The sequence below is a fragment of the Musca autumnalis genome, unplaced genomic scaffold (genome assembly GCF_047663935.1).
Source record: "Musca autumnalis isolate F117 unplaced genomic scaffold, ASM4766393v1 scaffold_1, whole genome shotgun sequence".
NCBI classification, from domain to species: domain Eukaryota; kingdom Metazoa; phylum Arthropoda; class Insecta; order Diptera; family Muscidae; genus Musca; species Musca autumnalis.
The window spans coordinates 231,817,211-231,827,020 of record NW_027411644.1 but is presented as its reverse complement, the minus strand read 5'-3'; the positions used below and the strand labels follow the sequence as shown (position 1 = coordinate 231,827,020).

The following is a 9,810-nucleotide window of genomic DNA, read 5'->3' as shown; positions in this document are numbered from 1 at the left end:
TCTTGAAAATTGTCGGTATATGTACACGCCTTCATATAGCACCCATAGGACGGTACATCCCGATTTTCGATATTTTGAAGGTTGTGGCCACAATAATCCATTGAAATGGCTGAAATTTGGAACATAGTCTTCGTTGGGGGTATAGAACATTCCTCTTGAAATTTGTCGGTATAAGTTCACGCCTTCATATAGCCCCCATAAAACGGAACCTCCCGATTTTCGGTATTTTGACAATTGTGGCCTTAATATTCCTCCGAAATGGCTTAAGTTTGGTATTTAGTCTTCGTTGGGCGTATACACCTACCGCCTATAAATTTGTTGGTATATGTGGCCACAAACCCACCGAAATGGCTGAAATTTCATATTTACTCTTCTTCATAAACGATAGAAAACTAATGGTTCCATTTTACTTCAATACAACTCGTGGTGGAGGGTATGACAAGCTCGGCCTGGCCGAACTTAATGCCGTTCTTACTTGTTATTCGTTTATTACATTCTTTTTCTGCATAAATTTCCAATTTGTACGATTTCTGAATTTAAATAAGTTATAGTTTGCACAGAAAAATTGCCTGAAATGGGCCATCGTATAACTCAGCCGTTGAAATCCCAGCCGAACTGAAAATAAAACATTTGTTCTTTTGTCTATACCACACACATTCTAAGTAAATGTAAGCTTCAACACTGACTTTTTGACCTTTTAGTTTTGTTTTTCTTCATTACTCGAGTAGAGTTTACACGACTCCACTACTTTATATCCTGTTGTGCTGGTTGCTGGTTAGCTGGCTGGCTGGCGATCATCATTCATCAACATGCCCCTCAACAAGAATGAGTGACTGTGAATGGATTACTTGTGCGGTAGAAAAGGACTTGAAGTTCTTTACCTTTGCCTTTGTTTCCTGGTGTATGTTTTAATTTTGTTATTTTCAAATGTGCTTTATGTGGCTGTTGGTGTGAGTATTTGCACATTTCCTTCAGTTGTATCCTTAGTTTGTAAGTTTGTTGGTGCGCGCATATACGGCAACAATTTAAATTTATTTTAAACATGCAAAGTCGTGCAGTATCAGTAAACTTTAAGCTGCTAATAGCCAACAGCAACAACCACAGTCGACGAAATGTTTTTTTCTTAGCTGGCAGTTTGCAGCAATACAACATTACTATCACACTATTAGCCTCAATTTAAGCCATGCAACAGCACCTTAAGGTATAACAACAGGGATAACAACTACAACAACAACGGCCATAATACAAGTTAGTTATATCTAGACATAGACTAATGTCTTTATTTTTAATAGGTTTTCATTTATTCCTGCAGTCTTGATAGAAGCGTAAAATGTTGCCTCCTACTTTTGGTTCAACGAACATAAATATTCTAAACGTCTTTTAGGAATACGATTTGAAATTATAGCATAATAATGTTTAAATTTTTTTCAAAATAAGAATATTTCATTGCTTAGAATTCCTAGACATGTATTATCCCCAGAGACAGACAAAAAATCTAAAATAATATGCTTTTACCCTGAGATTAGACACGACAGCACACGAGAAGAAAGTTGAGTTCAAAGGAATTTTATAAAAGGAACCGATATAGAGCGTTTTCAATACGAAACATCCCCAGAAACTTTTCTAACTAAATATAATGTGAGTGTTGGGGGGGGGGGGGGGGGGTGGGGAGTCTTAACCTCCATATGGTGGAGCACGTTTTGTAACGAAAGCATGCTATTGTGTTGATGTACTGGAATTATCTTTGCCACCTAATGTAGATGGTCCATTGAAGACATGAGGAGTCACCCTGTTGCAGTTCTTAAGGTGACATTCTGATAGGTTTCAATATTTTCCCATCTCGTTGCACTTACATTCTCGGACCATACTGGCGCCTCACGGCTTACCTCAGCCCTACCTATCGCAATATACAGTTAGTCAACTTAGTTATTGCAAAACCAAAATTATTACAAACAAGTAAAAAAGCATTAAGTTCGGCCGGGCCGAACTTTTCATACCCTCCACCATAAAATATTCATTCCCGTCCCCAACTTTAAGTGAGTACGTTAAAATGTCAGATAATGTACATAAAATGCTTCATTCGGGAGGCCCTTTTTTATGGTGCCTATATCTAACTCTTGACAATTTTTGGTGGGCTAGAAATTGGGAGGTACTGTTATATAGGGGTTATAATAAAACATGGGCCTATGTTGACAGTTTTTGATGGGAGCCCCTAAAAACTCCTAATTCGGTTAAAAAATTTAGCTAGAATCCTCAAAATATCGAAAATCGGTACATAACGTGGGAACTTCAAATGTCATTAACAGCTAGTTCGGAGGTATCTGGGCTATATGAGAATATGAACTTAAGTGAATAATTTTTGTTGCAGAATTTTTGTTGACTTTTAAATTTCAAATTACAGAAAGTTCGTCCAAAAAATAAAGCTAAGGTACGGAAAATCGGGAGGTTTGTTTTGGGGCTATACAAAAACATGGACCTACGTTCGGTTAAACATTTTAAGTAAAATCCTCAAAGTACCGAAAATCGGGAAGTATCGTTATAATGGGGCTATGTTCAAAATTGTTGATGCAGATGTGTGGTGACCACTACAACCTACAAATGTCAAATTACAGTTAGTTCGGTTAAAAATTGTAGCTAAAATTGCCAATTACTGAAATTTGGGAGGTACCGTTATATGGGAGCTATATCCGAACATGGACCTATGTTGACAATTTTTTATGGAGAGGTGTTGTGACCACTAAGAACTTCAAATGTCATATTACTGCTAGTTCGGTTTAATATTGTAGCTAAAATCATCAAAATACTGAAAATCGGGAGTTACCGTTATATGGGGGCTTTCTTGACAATTTTTGGTGGAGAGGTGTGTTGACCACTAAGAATTTCAAATGTCAAATGTTCAAATTACAGATAATTCGGTTAAAACTTGTTGGTAAAATTCTCAAAATACCTGAAATCTTACCGCCCGATTACATGGGGGCTATTCTAAAACATGGACCTATGTCCACTAGTTATATAAATTTATTGACATTTAAGAACCCTAAATGTCAATTGATAGCTAAATCGGTCTGAAAATGCAGATAAAAACGTCAAAATGCCGTAAATCGGGGGTACCGTTATAAGGGGGCTATACCAAAACGTGGACCTAGTTCCACAACTTTTGTTATATAAGATTAGTTACACTTAAGAACCCTAAATGTCAAATTATAGCTATATCGGTCTGAAAATTTAGCTAAAAACGTAAAAATACCGTAAATCGGGGGGTACCGTTATATGGGGGCTATACCAAAACGTGGACCTATGTCCACAAGATTTGTCACATAAGTTTATTGACATTTAAGAACTTCAAATGTCAAATTATAGCTTCATCGGTCTGAAAATGTAGCTAAAACCGTCAAAATACCGTAAATCGGGGGCTACCGTTATATGGGGGCTATACCAAAACGTGAACCTATGTCCACAAATTTTGTTATATAAGTTTATTGACACTTAAGAACCCTAAATGTCAAATTATAGCTAAATCGGTCTGAAAATGTAGCTACAAACGTCAAAATACCGCAAATCGGGGCGTACCGTTATATGGGGGCTATACCAAAACGTGGACCTATGTACACAACTTCTAATATATAAGTTTATTAACACTTAAGAACCCTAAATGTCAAATTATAGCTACATCGGTCTGATAATGTAGCTAAAAACGTCAAAATACCGTATATCGGGGGGTACCGTTATATGGGGGCTATACCAAAACGTGGACCTATGTCCACAACTTTTGTTATATATGTTTATTGATACTTCAGAACCCTAAATGTCAAATTATAGCCAAATCGGTCTAAAAATGTAGCTAAAACCGTCAAAATACCGTAAATCGGGGGGTACCGTTATATGGGGGCTATGCCAAAACGTGGACCTATGTCCACAACTTTTGTAATATAAGTTTACTGACATTTAAGAACCCCAAATGTCAAATTATAGCTACATCGGTCTGAAAATGTAGCTAAAAACGTCAAAATACCGCAAATCGGGGGGTAGCGTTATATGGGGGCTATACCAAAACGTGGACCTATGTCCACAACTTCTAATATATAAGTTTATTTACACTTAAGAACCCTAAATGTCAAATTATAGCTACATCGGTCTGATAATGTAGCTAAAAACGTCAAAATACCGTATATCGGGGGGTACCGTTATATGGGGGCTATACCAAAACGTGGACCTATGTCCACAACTTTTGTTATATAAGTTTATTGATACTTAAGAACCCTAGATGTCAAATTATAGCTAAATCGGTCTAAAAATGTAGCTAAAAACGTCAAAATACCGCAAATCGGGGGGTACCGTTATATGGGGGCTATACCAAAACGTGGGCCGATATAGCCCATCATCGAACTTGACCTGCCTGCAAACAAAAGACGTATTTTCCCAAAATGTCAGCGTCCTATCTCCATTTTTGTGGATGCTAGAGTGATTACCACAGACGGACGGACGGACGGACGTGCTCAGATCGACTTAGAATTTTACCCTGATCAAGAATATATATACTTTATAGGGTCGCAAATGAGTATTTCAATGCGTTACAAACGGAAAAACAAACTTAATATACCCTCCATACTATGGTGGAGGGTATAAAAAATTATAAATAAAACATAATTTTATTGATATAAATAAATATCATTAATAACATTTCTGTTAACAGTTTAATTCTTACGCATGTTTATTAATAAGATAAAATAAAAGAAAAGAAAATAAAATAAAAAAATAGACACATTTCACATAAAAATTTTCTTAAAATTAACAAAAAGGAGAACAACTTATTATTTGCACTGTTAATTAAAAAATTGAAAAATTCCTTTCTTTCCAGTCTTTCACGGTATTTTTCGAAAAGTTGTTTCTAATATTTCGTATGCCCACCTTGGGCATCAATAACAGCTTGTAAACGTCTCTGAATTTAATAAATAAGTTTCGGAATTTCTAATTCCAAAGGTATTTTTTTGTCATTCTTCTTTATTGCATTTTATTTAGTCCCTCCTGTTAGTGGGCGACCTATTCCCGATTTTTTTTTCTTTTTTTGTAACCATGAATTGTCGATGGGGTTAATATCTAGACTTTAGACTTGGGTGTCAACGACTTTGGCGGAGTTGTATAACAACCAAGTCCTACATAAATCAGATTTATGCTTAGGGTCGTTGTCTTGGTAGTACTTATATTGCAATTCGTTCGAATTTTAAGGGTCAACAGGCTCAATTTTTTTACGCTGTTGGTTAAATCATTTTTTAAAACATCTAAATAAACCTCCTCTGTCATTGTTTACTCCAAAATCTGGATGTTACCAACGTCACTGCTTGGTATACAACCCATACCATAACTAACAGTTTTCCGAACTCTACGGTATGTATTAAATTTTTGTTTTCGAAATACTTCTTGAGGTCCATCGTGATAGCACAACATAATTTTAGTCTCATCAGGAAATATAACGTCATCTCAATACTAAAGATGGCTTGAAAAGTTGTGCTGGGAGAGCAATGGTTTTTACCTACTCACTCGTGATAAAGGCTTGTTATTGTGTAGCACTATTCAGAATTCTTCATGTGACACACTTACTCCAAAATCTGTTTTAATTAGAAAAATAAATTTTCTGGTGCTGCTTAGGAGTCATTCCCCAATTTCTTTAATCATTCTCCTGTCAATTCGGGTTACTATTTTTGGCCTGCCATGTAACGTCTTTACGATAGTTTGAGCCTGCTTTCTCTCTCGGTGCGGTATATGATGTTGTATACAGTTCACAGTTTATGATATATCATTTTAGCGATTTTTCTGGTGGATTATTATTATTATAATTGAAATAGACCAAATTTAGCATATTTTCCGAAATCCGTTTACCCGACTTTCTCTTTTTCTGAATATATGTTATTTAATTGTTAATTCAAACCGAATAGGGTTTAATATCGGTCCACTTCTGACTACAGCCTTCATATAGGGTTTCCATCCATTTTCGGTACTTTATAATATATAAGCACATTTTTCACCTGAATTACCTGTAACATGTACTTTTGGTTCTCAGTGCGAGGATAATCTCTAACTTTTAGCGTGGTCCAAAATTGCGGTGTCCCATAAAAGAAAAATTATTTAATGAAGCAACACCTCCAAACTTTTTCACGAATAAAAACGCTAATAGCACAAAAAACATTATATTGAATATACATATAAGAAAGGATAGTAAAATTACTTAAAACAAGTAAAAAAGTATCACTCGGCCGACAGAGATATACCCTCAGCCTATGTGAATTGAAACTTTCATCTACGGATAGATCGAATATATTTAGGGTCTTTTCAGAATTTAGAGGCCCTTTTTGAACATTTGAACTTACAGACAAAAATGTGGATTAGGATTAAAGTTCAAAAGTGTTGCGGAGGAGGTACTTGAAGAAATCAACCCACATAGTCCATTATGAACGTGGATCTTATTTTGGGAGTCATATCTATTCGATAGATATCGCGCCTACTAGTCATTTCAGTGGTTCATCGTATAACATTTGGACCAGTATGCCAGCAAGCATTAACTTGTCCATGGAAAACGAATAGCATCGGTATACATTTCCAAAGGATCTTCGAACAGACCCGAAACTGCACTTAAACAAAAATGTTGAACTTTTGCAGGGAAGGTACCTTAAGGAGAGGGTCACTATGGGCCATTTTTTGGAAGTTAAACTAAATTTGGACAAAATATTAGAAGATCTAAAGTTTGGACCAAATTGGTCACCGCGTTCAAGAAACTGTATCGTGCATACCATGTTAGTGACATTTTTAAATTTTGGGGGGAAGTACGGGAATTTGTGGACCGGCATTGCCCATCTTCGAACTGAAACTAAGTTTAGACAAAATATGTCACAGGGCCAAATTTCCCGCCAAATCGGTTGACCAGTGCGAGTGCTATAGTGCGCTCCAGCCACTACACATGGTGCTATAGGGATTTGTACAACTTCCGGGGTATTTTCTCAGGAAGTATTTACTTGCCCCTGAAAAAACTTGTGCCATCGCGAAGGGGGTCAGTGAATGCAAGTTGCTTCAACAAAAATGAAAGTGATTCGAGAGCGGTGGTACCCGAAATAGTGGACAAATATAGTCCATATTCGAACCTAATCTATACCTGGTAGATATATTAGGATGTCTAAAGTATGGACCAAATCGGTCACTACTTTCAAGAGTTATCGTGCGCACACATTTTCCGAACATTTTCGAATTTTTGGGGGGGAGGTACATAAAGGAGTGGACCGATATGGCCCATCTAAAATATTACGCAAAATATTACGATACCCAAAATTTGGGTCGAATCGGTTCGAGAGTTATCGTGCGCACCAGCCAGCCAGACAGACGGACCGACATTGCAAAATCGAATCCAAATTGTCTGGAACGGATTTCGCCCAAACATATTAGGGGTCTAAAACCATTATTTCGATGCGGCACATTTTGCCCGTATGAAAGTATATACACTTCCATACGAGCAAAATGTGCCTCGTTAGCATAAATGCTGAGGGTATAAGTATCCCAGAAAATATATTTTTAGCACCTAAAAACGGAGTTAAGCTTTGGGTCATAGCTGCCCAAACCGCAAATGTCCTCAACAAGTTTAAACAGTTTTGAAATCTAGAGACAATTGGCTTCAATTTGGTACTAGTATATGTTCTTGCATATGCTTGGAACGTAATTAAAACCCCAATAGAAAGTGTCTTCGAGACAACATTGATGAATCGTGCACGACATACCCAATTCGTTCACGACTCTTTGCAGACAGCCCTTTGGGATTGTTGACGACATTTTCACACAAGTGTCCGCCTATTCATGCACGACAACTTGGGCGACAGGGTAAGCGAAGTTGTCGTCGGTGACAATGTACATGACACTGTCTTGCAGATAGTCGTTGAAGACAACTTTACAGACACTGTCTTGCAATAAGTCGTTGACGACCCTATTAAAGACAATTTCAGTTTGTTGTCGTGCGTCAAATTTTTCTTTTTATTAAATTATAAAATATGTCTATTATGTCTACAAATTGTATCTTAAATTAATTATACTTAATTCCCGCATGTTCTGCATATCAGCACTTTCTTCCAGCTTTACCGCGCCTCACTTCCCCAGCCGACTGAGGGGCGATCTCGCTCACTTTGTGGACTGTGCAAAACAAAATATATACATATGTATAAATGACTGTTGTAAATAATCACTAATATATTCGAAAATCTTACCATATAACATCTGCTTCATATTGCGATTTTCAAAGTTCGCCATGCCTTCAACCTAAATCCACGTGTTTAAAGAATAACTATAATTACTTTTAATGCCTTTTAATCTACTTAATCTTACTTACCGTTTTAGTTAATGCCCTTTGTATGAATAATACATCGTGACGCGATTTCCAAATTTTATGATTTTTTAACATTGAATTTATTACAAACTGAAAATTGAATATTTTCATAAATATATGTATGAACAATATTTCAAAGCTCGCTTTTTTGAGAATTTTTTGTGTTTGCTGCCAAGACACAATGCAAGACATGGTCATGCAAGTTGTCGTACATGACAATTTCATAGATTTCGTCAACGAATCGTCGACGAAAATGTCATCAACGATTCGATTTTCTATTGGGACATTAAGAAAATCCATACATCTGTATTCAATATTTTCATTTTGCTCAATATTATAACCAAAATGTTTGGCAACCCTTGCAATTTTGAGGAATTGTTCTAAGACGGAAAACGAAGCTCAGGGAATTTATTAAATCATACAACTTAAGTTAAGGCTTGTTTAAATAATAGTCATTTGTTTCAGAAACTCGCTTATATTATAACAATTTTTCTTCTTTTTAAATATTAGAATTTTTCTCCATATATACCGCAAAAATAACAAGTAAAAAAGCGTTAAGTTCGGCCGGGCCGAACTTTTCATACCCTCCACCATGAAATATTCTAAACTAAAATGGAATAATTAGTTTTCATTCCTGTCCCCAAGTTTACGTGGGTACGTTAAAATGTCAGATAATGTACATAAAATGTTTCTTTCGGGAGGCCCTTTTTTATGGTGCCTATATCTAACTATGTATGTTGACAATTTTTGGTGGGCGAGAAATTTGGAGGTACGTTATATAGGGGTTATAATAAAACATGGACCTATGTTGACAGTTTTTGATGGGAGCCTTTAATGTCAAATAACTCCTAATTCGGTTAAAAATCCTCAAAATACCGAAAATCGGTACATAACGTGGGTACTTCCAATGTCATTAACAGCTAGTTCGGAGGTATGTGGGCTTTACAAAAATACGAACTTAAATGAACAATTTTTGTTGGCTTTTAAATTTCAAATTAAAGAAAGTTCGTTCAAAAAATAAAGCTAATCTATATACCAAAACATGGACCTACGTGGTTAAACTTTTTAAGTAAAATCCTCAAAGTACCGAAAATCGGGAAGTATCGTTATATTGGGGCTATGTTGAAATTGTTGATGCAGATGTGTGGTGACCACTACAACCTTCAAATGTCAAATTACAGTTAGTTCGGTTAAAAATTGTAGCTAAAATTGCCAATTACTGAAAATTGTGAGGTACCGTTATATGGGAGCTATATCCGAACGTGGACCTATGTTGACAATTTTTTATGGAGAGCTGTTGTGACCACTAGGAACTTCAAATGTCAAATTACTGCTGGTTCGGTTTAATATTGTAGCTAAAATCATCAAATTACTGAAAATCGGGAGGTACTTTTATATGGGAGCTTTATCAATACATCGACCTTTCTTGACAATTTTTGGTGGAGATGTGT

The 9,810-nt window shown here is 36.2% G+C and overlaps 1 long non-coding RNA gene across 1 annotated transcript; it reads right to left on the bottom strand.

Annotated features, from left to right (window-relative positions):
• Window positions 1-7,709: 7,709 nt before the first annotated feature.
• Window positions 7,710-8,483, bottom strand: LOC141391118 (uncharacterized). Its single transcript, XR_012409565.1, has 3 exons — window positions 8,363-8,483; window positions 8,241-8,292; window positions 7,710-8,166 (listed from the first exon to the last, which is right to left on the bottom strand). It is a non-coding gene; the product is annotated as an uncharacterized lncRNA (long non-coding RNA).
• Window positions 8,484-9,810: the final 1,327 nt, after the last annotated feature.